The 12940-nt window shown below is 44.7% G+C and overlaps 1 non-coding gene across 1 annotated transcript; it reads right to left on the reverse strand.

Moving 5' to 3' along the window:
• Positions 1-735: 735 nt before the first annotated feature.
• LOC141694798 (small nucleolar RNA R71) lies at positions 736-842 on the reverse strand. Its single transcript, XR_012564081.1, has one exon. It is a non-coding gene; the product is annotated as a small nucleolar RNA R71 (small nucleolar RNA).
• Positions 843-12940: the final 12098 nt, after the last annotated feature.

Raw genomic sequence — 12940 nt, forward strand, 5'->3', positions numbered from 1 at the left:
TTAATGTTATTTAGTATAATCTCTTAGTTTAATAAAAACCCAATTTGTTATTTGTCTTAGCATTGAGCGATAACCATACATTGTTGCATAGGTGTATAAATTGAACTTAACCTAAACCAGTCTCTGTGGGAACGAATCTGATTTATATCTTATACTACTTGCGAACGCGTATACTTGCGTGAATATTAGCGCGTGTTTTCGCCCTAACAAGTTTTTGGCGCCGCTGCCGGGGACTCGGTGTTAATTTTTAGTTTATGTGCTTGTCATCGGTGGTTGTTAAAGTTCAGTGACTCGGATTCTTTTACTTTCACGGTTTACTTGTTTGTGTTTCAGGTACTCATTACAATGGGAGATCCAGTAGCACGAACGAGAGCTTTGATGGATTTTTCTCAACCCAAGATCAATGACATTCGATCTAGCATTGTACGGCCAGCTATCACTGCTAATACCTTTGAGATCAAGCCTGGCATAATTTAATGGATGCAGAATTCAATCCAGTTTGGGGGTTCTCCAACGGAAGATCCCAATACACACATTAGGGATTTCATAGAGATCTGCGACACCTTCAGGTTCAATGGTGTTTCTGAAGATGCTGTGAAGATGAGACTGTTCCCATTCTCTCTGAGGGACAAGGCTAAGAGCTGGTTACACTCTCTACCAGCTGGTTCGATTACTACTTGGGAGGATCTTGCTCAGAAATTCCTTACTAAATTCTTCCCTATGGCGAAGACAGCTGCAATCAGAAATGCTATTACTCAATTTGCGCAGCAAACGGGAGAATCGCTAAGTGAATCTTGGGAGCCCTACAAGGAGATGCTTAGGAAGTGTCCTCATCATGGAATTCCTGATTGGATGATCATAACTTGTTTTTACGATGGGTTGGGAGCACAGTCCAGACCCATGCTCGATGCAGCATCAGACGGAGCATTATGTGCAAAGAGCTATAAGGAAGCTTATGATCTAATTGCTCTGATGGCTGCTAATGAATATCAGTATCCAACCCAGAGATATCCACATGGCAAGGTAGCAGGAGTTCTTGAAGTGGATACAGCTACGGCTATCACTGCTCAACTAAAGGCGTTGTCTATGAAGATCGATTCTCTGGCTAACTATGGTGTTAGGCAGATAATTAGTGTTTGTGAGCTGTGTGCAGGTTCGCATGCGACGGAACAATGCGCTATATCTAGTGACTCAGCTCAGTTTGTGAGTAACTTTCAGAGATCGCAGCAACCAGTTCTAGACACTTATCATCCTGACAACTGGAATCATCCTAACTTCAGCTGGAGCAACAATCAGAATGCGATGCAACAGCCGTTCCAGCAGTTTGGAAATAAGCTATTCAACCCTCCTGATTTTCAGCAACAAATTGCACCAAAACAACAACTCTAAATTCAACAACAAAATCATGATGCAGGTCTATCTTTGAATGAAAAATCTGAATTGGAGGAGTTGCGGCTTATGTGCAAAAACCAGGCTATTATATGCCAAAGCCAGGCTATTTCCATCAAGACTCTGGAGAACCAAATAGGGCAAATTGCTAATGCCTTATTGAATCGGCCACCAGGAATGCTTCCTAGTGATACAGAAACAAATCCAGACAAGAGGGAAGTTGAAGAACAGGTGAACGCCATCACCTTAAGGTTTGGAAAGGTCGCAAGCCCCCAAGTTCAGCAAGACAAAGAGCCTGAAAAGTCTCAAGTTCCAGAATCTGAAGTTTTGGCTGAAGAAGATGTGCAGAAGGAAGTAGAGGTGGAACCAAGGAAGACTATTGTGGAACACACTCCTCCTGAGAGTAATACAGGGGAGAAACAGATCTATCATCCACCTCATTTTCCTAAGAGGCTGCAGAAGAAAAAGCTGGATAAGCAATTTGCTAAGTTTCTGGAGGTGTTCAAGAAACTTCATATCAACATACCTTTCGCTGAAGCTCTTGAAAAGATGCCTATCTATGCGAGGTTTATGAAAGGTATTCTCTCTCGGAAAGTGAATCTCGATGACTTAGAGACCGTTGCTCTCACGGAGGAATGCAGTGCTGTGCTGTAATAGAAGTTGCCTCCGAAGCTTAAAGATCCTGGAAGCTTCACTATTCCTTGCACCATCGGAAACTTGTCGTTCGACAAGTGTTTATGTGATTTAGGAGCTAGCATCAATCTGATGCCCTTATCTATCTTCAAGAAGCTTGGTCTGCCTGATCCGAAACCAACATACATGTCATTGTAACTAGCTGACCGTTCCATCGCTTATCCACGAGGTATAGTGGAGGATGTCTTGGTCAAGGTGGATAAACTCTTCTTCCCTGCTAACTTTGTAATTCTTGATTTCGAGGAAGATAAGAAGATTCCCATTATCTTGGGAAGACCATTCTTGGCTACAGGCCGAACTATGATCGATGTGCAAAAAGGAGAGCTTTCGATGAAGGTTTACGATCAAAAGGTCACTTTTAATGTGTTCAAGGAAATAAATTTACCCACAGCTAAAGAGGAGTGCTTTAAAGTAGAGCAAATGCAGGTTTTGAATGCACCTCTGTGGAAGAGGAAGTTGGATTTGCCATTCGATTCTCTTGGGTTAGCAGAGCTGAAATTTTCTCAAGACCGTCTTGAGCCGTCTATTGAAGATGTTTCCATACTTGAGCTTCACCCACTACCAAACCACTTGAGTTATTCATTCTTAGGTGCACCCCATGATAAGGGGTTGGGATATATTTTTGATGATGTAAAGAGTGGCTGAACGGATATTCCAATGCCTACAGAGGGTTCTTCTCATATGCAGCAGGTAGTTGATAGGACTGGTGTTGGTAATGAGCAGTACAAGTGACTGACTAGGCGTATGGAGGCCATGCATGACATTCATCGTCATTTTGCTGCAGATTTGACACATGCTTTCCGTACTGTTGTTCGAGACACTGGTGGCGAGGTTGATTGGCCACTTGATCCTCCACCCGAAGAGGGTGATCTTTCCGACAACTAGGTGATAGGGATAAATAAATTATGATAGTACTGCGTTAATTGTACAAAGTGTGGACTGCTAGGACCAATAAGAAGATGTATGATATTCAGACCAGAAAGGTTAACATGCTGATCAGGCCTGATGGAACAAAGAAGGCCCAAAAACCCTGATTATTAATTAAATTCGTAATTAATTAACAAGGGAAAAATCAGCTATTGAGAAGAGTCCCGATAAGGATATAAATCCTTACAGATTAGCCTCAAGGGGACCTAAAAGGATAAGGAATCAGTTTCCTACTATCTAGGACTCCAAAGTCCATTCTAATTATGAGACTTGCCCACCAAGTCTCCTGTACCAAGTCCAATTCAAGGACTCCCAACATCTATATAAGGGGCCTCACCCCACAGATCAGAACTATGTTTTTTGACTTGATTCTTGGCAATCAGCAAGGTACGTAGGCATCTTATTAAGGCAGATTGAGTCACGAAACACAAGAGCAGTCAAATCGAGCCTTAGAGCTCACGTTCCTTTTTATTAAATACATCAAATAATAACCTTAGAATTTTATTCATAACATTTGGCGCCGTCTGTGGGAAGCACAACAACCATGGCGAGAACACGGAGAACAATTAGAGCTCTAGAGGAAGGAACACCATCAGAAACAACCCAGGTAATTTCGTCAACCGTGGAGGTTCCTCCCCATTCGACTTATGCATCTACTCAGGGGGAAGCCCAGATAGGGGCAACTCAACCTCAGCCACAAGGGACAACTCCCCCGACTATTCAAGGTACGAATCCTCAAGTTCAACAAGTACATATACCTGTGAATTCTCGACCCGTCGGGTATGAATATTCAACTATTGTTACTACTAACCCCCCTTATGGGATGCCCCTTCACCCTGAGGTTGGAGGAAGCGGATATGCTGGGCGAAGCGAAGCACGAGGGCAGTCACCCCCCTATATACGAGGTTTGGCTCCTATCCCTGAGGATCGGGAATTTTCTGGTCCTTACACTGAGAGAGACTCCGAATCTTCGGATGATGAAGTGGCCCCGAGAAGGATGCGTCCTGGAAAAGAGCCAATGGTCGATGGAAGGCAACGCCCCCAAAGCACCCCAGGGGCGAATCCCCAAGAAGTGCAGGAAAGGATCAGGGCTCATGAGGCTGAAATCCAAAGGCTGAGGCGTGATTTGGAGGCTCACCAGGCCACCAGACCCCAGATACCTCCTAGGGGGAGAAATCCTCCTCCTGTCATAGACCTGGATGGTCCGGTACGAAGAAGGGCTGCTGTCCCAAGAACTGATCCAAACAATCTCCTTCCCCTTGGAGATCCTGATGATCCAACTCCACCCTTCACAGAAGAGATAATGAATGTCCATATCTCAAGGAAATTCAAGATGCCCGCTATCAAAGCCTATGATGGCACGGGAGACCCCGCTAATCATGTTAGGACATTCTCTAATGCACTGCTGCTGCAACCCGTGAATGATGCTATAAAGCGTCGGACCTTCCCTCAAACCCTGTCGGGTATGGCTCAAAGATGCTACAGTCATCTGCCCCCAAACTCTATTGGATCGTTCAGAGAATTAAGTCAGGCTTTTATTAAGCAATTCATCAGTGGAAGAGTCCATGAGAAAAGTTCAGCATCTCTTATGAGTCTTGTGCAGGGAGCTAAGGAATCCTTGAGAGATTACCTGAATCGTTTCACAAAGGAGGCTTTAAAAGTCCCGGACCTTAATGATAAGGTAGCCATGATAGCACTGCAACAAGGAACTAGGGACGAGTTTTTTAAGATGTCCTTGGCCAAACGTCCCCCTGAAAGCATGTTGCAGCTCCAAGAGAGGGCAGGGAAATATATCAAGGTTGAAGAAAGTATGAGGAAGACCGTAGTAAGTAATGAGCCCACTGGAGGCAAGAAGCGGAAAACTGATTTAGAATATATTGCAAAGGACAAATATCCTAGAACTGAACAAACCCCTGATTCAACCCCCAAGAAGTGAGGACTTGGGCAAAAGTTCAATGAATACGATAAGCTGAATGCTCCTAGAAGTCAGATTTTGATGGAGATTGAGAAAGATAGAGATATTCGCTGGCCTAAGCCCTTGAAGGCTGATCCCGCCAAGCTAGATAAGAGCAAGTATTGCAGGTTTCACAAAGATGTTGGCCATGACACCGATGAGTGTAGGTAATTGGAAGATGAAATTGAGTTTTTGATTCGAAAAGGAAGATTGAACAAGTATACTGGATATGGAGGGGACAGAAACAATAATGGAAGGAAGAACTTTGAAGATCGTAGGAGGGACCAAGACGATCAGGGGCAGAATCCCCAACCTAGAGGGCCGGTTATAAATGCAATTTTTGGAGGACCGCGACGCCCTCGAGGACCTGTGATAAACACGATCTTTGGAGGTCCAACTGCTGCTGGATTGTCCAAAAATTCCAGAAAGGCATATACTAGGAAGGTTATGCATATTATTGGAGAAGCCCCAAAGAGGGCCAGGACAGAAGTAACATTGGCTTTTGATGATTCCGACCTAGAGGGTGTGAAGTTTCCCCATGACGACCCGCTGGTCATAACACCGATAATAGGAAATAGCCCGGTTAAAAGGGTCCTTGTGGATAATGGTGCTTCTGTGGATATCTTGCTCCACGACACCTTTCTAAGGATGGGGTATAACGACTCCCAGTTGACACCAACCGACATGCCGATATATGGATTTGCTGGAGTAGAATGTCCTGTGGAAGGGATAATCAAATTACCGACCACCATAGGTACGGAACCAAGGCAAGCAACGCAGATGCTGGATTTCGTGGTGGTAAAGGCTAGTTCAACTTATAATGCTATCATGGGGAGAACAGGGATACATGCCTTCAAGGCAGTCCCCTCTTCCTACCATTCAGTCATGAAGTTTCCCACCCGAAACGGGATTGGAGAAGAGAGAGGAGATCAAAAAATGGCTAGAAGCTGTTATGTGGCCTCTTTGAGGGCAGATGGAGTCGGGGGCAGGTTCTTCCTATTGAAGATATGGATGATCGAGAAAATGATGAGAATAGAGGAAGGCCAGCAGAAGAATTGGTTTCGGTTCCTTTAGACCCCGAGAATCCTGAGAGGATGACTTTCATTGGAGCCACATTAGAGGAGCCCCTTAGAGGGAAGTTAGTGAAATTTTTGCAAGAAAATAGTGATGTGTTTGCATGGTCAGCAGCTGATATGCCAGGCATAGACCCGGAGTTAATTACTCACAAGCTAAACGTAGATCCAAGCCGGAAGACAGTGAAACAAAAGAAAAGAAATTTTGCCCCGGAAAGACAAGAGGCTATAAAACAGGAAGTAGAAAAGCTCTTAGAGGCTGGTTTCATTGAGGAGATTCAATTTCCGGAGTGGTTAGCAAACCCTGTAATGGTGAAGAAGGCTAATGGAAAGTGGAGGATGTGTATAGACTTCACTGTTCTGAATGATGCATGCCCCAAAGACTGTTTTCCGCTGCCTAGAATTGATACTTTAATTGATGCCACTGCTGGACATGAGATGTTGAGTTTCATGGATGGATTTAGCGGATACAACCAGATCAAAATGCATAAGGATGACATTCCAAAGGTATCATTTATCACTGACTTTGGTGTTTATTGTTATCTTGTTATGGCGTTTGGTCTCAAGAATGCAGGAGCCACCTATCAAAGGTTAGTGAATAAAATTTTTAAGGATCTTATTGCTAAGACTATGGAAGTCTATGTTGATGACATGTTAGTCAAGAGTCTAGTAAAGACTGATCATATAACCCATTTGAGGGAAGCTTTTGAGGTCCTGAGGTACCACAAGATGATGTTGAATCCTACGAAGTGTGCTTTCGGAGTAGGATCCGGAAAATTCTTGGGACTGATGGTCTCAAAGAGGGGAATTGAGGCTAACCCGGATAAAATAAAGGCGATCCTGGACATGGAACCACCAAAAACTGTCAAGGATGTTCAGAAGCTCACAGGAAGGGTTGCTGCGCTAGGACGATTCATCTCCAAGTCGGGAGACAAGTGTTTGTCATTCTTCAAGTCACTAAAGAGCATCAAAGACTTTGTATGGAGTGAGGAAAACCAGAAGGCATTTGAAGAGTTAAAGAAGTATATGGCCCAGGCCCCGTTGTTGGCCAAGCCAGTTCTGAGTGAAGTTTTATTCTTGTACTTGGCTGTTTCAGAGAGCGCCTTGAGCGCGGTGTTGGTTAAGGAGGAGCTAAAAGTCCAGAAACCCGTGTATTATGTCAGCAAAATTCTGCATGGTGCTGAATTAAATTATTCAACTATTGAGAAATTTGCTCTAGCCTTGGTAATGGCTTCAAGAAAACTGCGTCCTTACTTTCAGGCTCATCAGATTGAGGTGCTAACGAATCAGCCACTGAGAAATATCATTCACAATCCCAAGGCAAGTGGGAGATTGATTAAGTGGGCAATAGAGTTGGGAGAGTTCGATCTCAAGTATAAGCCACGTACGGCCATAAAAGCCCAGGCACTAGCGGACTTCGTGGTGGAATATACCATACCCAACCAAGAAGTCGGGGGGCAGGAAGATACCATACCTCAAGACAAGGGAGTCAATAATGGGGACAGAGAGAAGGATGATAAGGAGAAAGAATATTGGGTTCTCTATTTTGATGGAGCATCAAAAACAAATTCCAGTGGAGCAGGGTTGGTTTTGCAAATTCCTGATGGGTTCTTAATTGAGTATGCTATGAAGCTAGACTTCCCAACCACAAACAATGAAGCAGAGTATGAAGCCCTGATAGCTGGCTTTGGTCTAGCTGGGACACTTAGAGTCAAAAACTTAAAGGTCCGTAGAGACTCGAAGCTGATCATATCCCAGGTAAAGGGAGAATTTGAGGCAAGGTATGATACGATGGCTAAGTATGTCCGCCTAGTAAGGGCTGTGATGACCCAATTTAATGAATGCTTTGTTGAACACATTCCAAGGGAAGAAAATGCTAAAGCAGATGCGCTATCAAAGTTTGCTTCATCAGAGATAGAAGAAAGTTCAGGAAGTGTGTACTTCCGTGTTTTGAAGACACGAAGCATAGATGTTAAGCTTGTGGCTCCTATAGGCCTGGGGACGTCCTGGATTGATCCCATTAAGGCTCAGATTCAAACCGGTTGGTTGCCAAGCGATGCAACTGAAGCACGGAAGTTAATTGTTCGGGCACTAAGGTACTCTTTAATAGATGGGATTCTTTACAAAAGATCTTTCGTGATTCCCTACTTAAGGTGTCTCAGGCCCGATGAGGCACACTTGGCTCTTGAGGAAGTGCATGAAGGTATTTGTGGGCAACACTTGGGGGGCAGGGCCTTCGCTCATAAGATAACCCGTTTAGGCTTCTATTGGCCAGAAATGATGGCTGATGCCAAAGAATATGTGAAGAAGTGTGATCGCTGTCAGAAGCATGCACCTGTTGTTAGACAACCCCCCGAGATGCTGACCTCTATCAACTCGGCCATTCCTTTTGCTATGTGGGGAATGGATATTTTGGGGCCTTTTCCCATGGCCACAGCACAAAGGAAGTTTCTGATTGTAGCCATTGATTATTTCACCAAGTGGATCGAAGCCAAACCCTTGGCCAAGATCACAACTAAGCATGTTGTATAATTCCTGTGGGAAAACATTATGTGCCGATATGGAATTCCCCGTATCATCGTCACTGACAATGGAACACAATTCAACAATGAGGAATTCAAGAAGTATTGTGAAGAAAATGAAATTGAGTTACGGTTCACCTCTGTGGCTCACCCGCAAGCCAATGGGCAAGCGGAGGTAGCAAATCGGATAATTCTGGATGGACTAAAGAAGAGGATCGAGAAGTCAATAAATAATTGGGTGGATGAGATACTTCCCATATTATGGGCCTATAGGACTACCTGTAGAGTCACGACAGGAGCGACGCCCTTCATGTTGGCATATGGGGCAGAAGCAGTAGTTCCGGTGGAGATATCACATTCCTCTCCAAGGATTCAGGATTTCAATGCAGAAGAGAATGAAGAAGGGCAGAGGTTAGCCCTGGATTTAATCGATGAAGTGCGAGATAAGGCTCATGCAAAGATAGTAGAATATCAAAAAAAGGCTTCATTCTACTACAACCTAAGGGTTAAAGAAAGGTTTTTCAAACAAGGTGACCTAGTCTTGAGAAAGATAGAAGCTTCTGGTGTCGGACAAAAAGGAAAGCTTGCCCCAAATTGAGAAGGGCCGTACAAAGTCAAGAGCGTTCAGGATAGAGGAACCTACAAGCTGGAAACTATGGATGGTTTTGAAGTCCCGAGAACCTGGCATGCACAAAACCTGAAGGTTTACTATGTGTAAGATAGTCGAAGTATGATTCTCGCTTGTCATTATGACAAGCAGGTTTAAAAGCACCTTGAAGCTTTGCTTGCGTAGGACTTTATATTCTATTAGAGTTTACATTGTCAAGTTATTATTGATTAGGGTCGAACCCATGCTATGTAAGGTTTTGGGAAACCAGACTTCGTATTAAAGAGTTTGAAATTATTTCAATCTAAGGATGCTTAAAGTTTAAGTGCATATTAAGTATTATAAAGAAGAAAGAGGCAAATAAGGAAAACAGCATATCTAATATAGCCCCGAAGGGTAACAACTTCTGACATAAACTAAATTCACATATTGTCTCGAAAAAAGATATACAAAAAAAAACTTAGGCCTTGGAAGACTGAGATTCTTCGGAACCACTATCCGAGGTCTCCTCGGACGTCTCAGTGGTCCCTTCAGAAGTCCCTGCAGAGGTTCCGTCAGAACTGCCTTCAGATGCTTTGGAGGATGCGAGAGACACTGGATTCTGAGGCGCAGCTCTTGGAGGCTCTTCCACCCTGATCTTCTTCGCAGCAGGTGCAGGGTCTTCTTCGGATGAAGCCTCCTCCTCCCCAGAGCTAAACTCCAGTTCCTTCCTCTTGTGGCCTGGACTTCCTGAAGGGCCGTCTTTGATCATATCAGCTAGCTTGTTAGTAACGCCCCCAAGCTCTGGAACTCGCACAGGGCAAGGAAAGGAGGACTGCTCGAGGACCTCTGGAAAATCATCCTGGATGGCCTCCACAGCAGCATCCCAGCCCTCTTTATAGCTAACTGGGTGAAGAAGGGCATCATGCTCCACCATCAAGTCTTTGAATTCCTGGGTATCCATCCAGCCGTCAAAGGCTTTGTCCTTCTGCGCCTTCAGAATAACATTTTCTGCCCCGACCGTTTCCAGGTCAGAAGTGGAAGAGGCCATTTGAGCTTCAAGGGCCTCTATTCTTTGGTTGGCCTCTCCAACTTCTTGTTAGCATCTTCCAGGCCAACCTTCCAAGCCTTAGCTTGGTAAATTGCCCCTTGGAAATGGGCGTTAGCCTGCAAGAGAAGCAGCAAAAGTATGAGAAAAGAAACATGAAAAGGCAAGTATGAAGGGCATAGGTAAAGGACGTACCGTCGCCAGAGCCTGGGCTCCAAAAAGCTCATTCCCCTCTAAGTCCTGTTGAAGGACAAAGTCTTGATAGTCCACCGGGGAGATGGAATGCTTAGACCATTCCTTGGACAGCGTCGTGCTGCCCATGATTGAATCCTTGCCCCGAATACCCCAAGCAGGTTGAAAATAGGCCCCTGGCCTCTGCTTGGTGCGCAAAACTTGGCTGGGGCCTTCCTCGCTTGGCTCCGTTGCCTGGAGGAGGAACTCAGGGAAGCGGTCACCAAGGCGAGGGTCTTTAAAGACCTTCCCAGCCCTCTTCATCCTGGTTGTCTCCAGGTCCTTAGGCTTGGTAGCCTCCTCAATCTTCTCAGCCACTGCAACAAACGAAGTCAGTTGAAAAATCAATAGAAAATGAAGGAAATAAAAATGAGGTAAGAAAGGGAACTTACTTTTCTTATGAACGGGTGAGAGGCTGCGTTCTACCAGGACGGTCTCCCGGATAAGGTCCCAAGAATGGGAAGTCCCATTGTCTTGCGTAAGGAGGTTGAAAGCTCTAGCCTCCTCCCCAGACAAAGTTATATCATTTGGGCTCCCATCCACGGCCAGCCCGAAGGACGATCGAAACAGGGAGCCCCGGTCTCCACCTTCCCAAACAATGAACAAAAAATCTTTCTTCCACCCCAAGTTGTTGTCGGGGATGGACTTCCCATTCACGATATGGGGAATAGTGGGGCGCTGGTTTAGAGAAACCCAACCCGGACTTTTATCAGGGCTGTTCTTGAACTGAAAAATCTTTCTGAAGACAGCAACAGAAGTGGGGACATTGTGCTTGGCGCATTGCGACAGATAGCACAGAATGAGCCTCCAAGAATTAGGGGGGAGTTGGCAAGGGCTGATGCCCACATCAGCCAGTACAAAGGAATGAATGGATGAAATGGGAGTCTGATACCTGCCCTTAGAGTATCCCTATAGATGCATAGCGCGTCCTTTTTCCACTGACAGGCCCTGTCGGCCGGACCTGCAAGAACCAGCTTAAAAGGTTCCTTGATTTTGAAGCAGCTGCTCAACTTTTCCAGCTCCTTGGGATCCCTTAAGGCACTAATATGATCGTGCGCGTCCAGATGCGCATCAGACGGGTACTCGTCCCCTCGAGTATTGATCATGTCGATTAAAGAAGTGTACCTCGATCAGATAGGGAACTCATTGGACTTTCTAGCCACGTTCATCTTGGCCAAGCGAGTCATTTTCTTGTCAGCCATCTGCAAAAAAGGACACATACAGGATATCTTAAAAGGGCACACAATAGAAAAATAGACGCGAAAAGAAAAAAGGAGGGATTTTACCTGAAGAAACGCTCCTAAAAAAGGCTTTGAGCTCCGACTTGCTGTTATTGCTCTGAGAATCTTAGCAGGAGGAGAAAAGAAGAAAACTTAGAAATGAGAAGGTAAGGAGTAGTAGCCTCTCCTCAGTCCTTTATATAAGAGGAAAAGGAAGTTGAAGGGACGAAAGCCCATTAAGGACAAAGGCCCAGTAAGATTTGGAAAAGCCCAATAAAAGAGGCCCAGTAAGATTTGGAAAAGCCCAATGAAAGAGGCCCAGTAAGATTTGGAAAAGCCCAATAAAAGAGGCCCAGTAAGATTTGGAAAAGCCCAATGAAAGAGGCCCAGTAAGATTTGAAAAAACCCAATAAGGCCCAATAAAGAAGGCCCGGCCCAAATCCAATTAGGATTTGGAAAATACAATACCTTAAATTAAAGCCAAATGAAGAAGGCTAATGGAAGACCAGGATTCAGGTCGAAATCCAGGTCGTGAATCCTGCCCGAAAACTTTCGAACAGGCACCCGAAAATAACGGATAAAAAAGACCAGAATTCAGGTCGAGTTCCAGGTCGTGGATCCTGCCCGAAATTTTTCGACTAGACACACGAAAACAACGGAAATAATAGGACTGAATTGAGGTCGAAACTTCGACCAGGAATGAGGTCGAATAAACCAAGCATCTTTCAAGAATGGGGATTAAAAACCCAGGTCGAAGTTCGACTAGGATCCTGGTCGAATTCCAGGTCGTGGATCCTAGTCGAAATCCTTCGACCAGGAAGCAAGAGAATCAAAGAATTTTTGAACAGGATTCAGGTCGAAATTTCGACTAGAATCCTGGTCGAAATCCTAATCGATAGGCTCAAGACCAGGATCTAAAAAAGTGGGGGAGTTTTTCGACCTAGATCCAGGTCGAAAGTTCGACTAGGATCCTGGTCGAATTCCAGGTCATGGATCCTAGTCGAATTCCTTCGACCAGGATGGCAAGGCTGACCCCTATTTCGACTAGGATCCAGGTCGAAATTTCGACTAGGATCCTGGTCGAAAAAGGGCTGGAAATCTGAAAAATCAGGAAATTAAAGGATAAATCCCAGAAAATTAGGGAAAAATCCCAGAAAATTAGGGAAAAATCCAGAAATTAAGGGAAAAACCCGGAAAATTAGGGGAAAATCCCAGAAAATTAGGGAAAAATCCCATAAAATTAGGGAAAAATCCAGAAAATTAGGGAAAAATCCCGGAAATAAGGGAAAAATTCCTG

Source organism: Apium graveolens, chromosome 10 (assembly GCF_009905375.1).
Source record: "Apium graveolens cultivar Ventura chromosome 10, ASM990537v1, whole genome shotgun sequence".
In the NCBI taxonomy this organism is placed as follows: Eukaryota; Viridiplantae; Streptophyta; class Magnoliopsida; order Apiales; family Apiaceae; genus Apium; species Apium graveolens.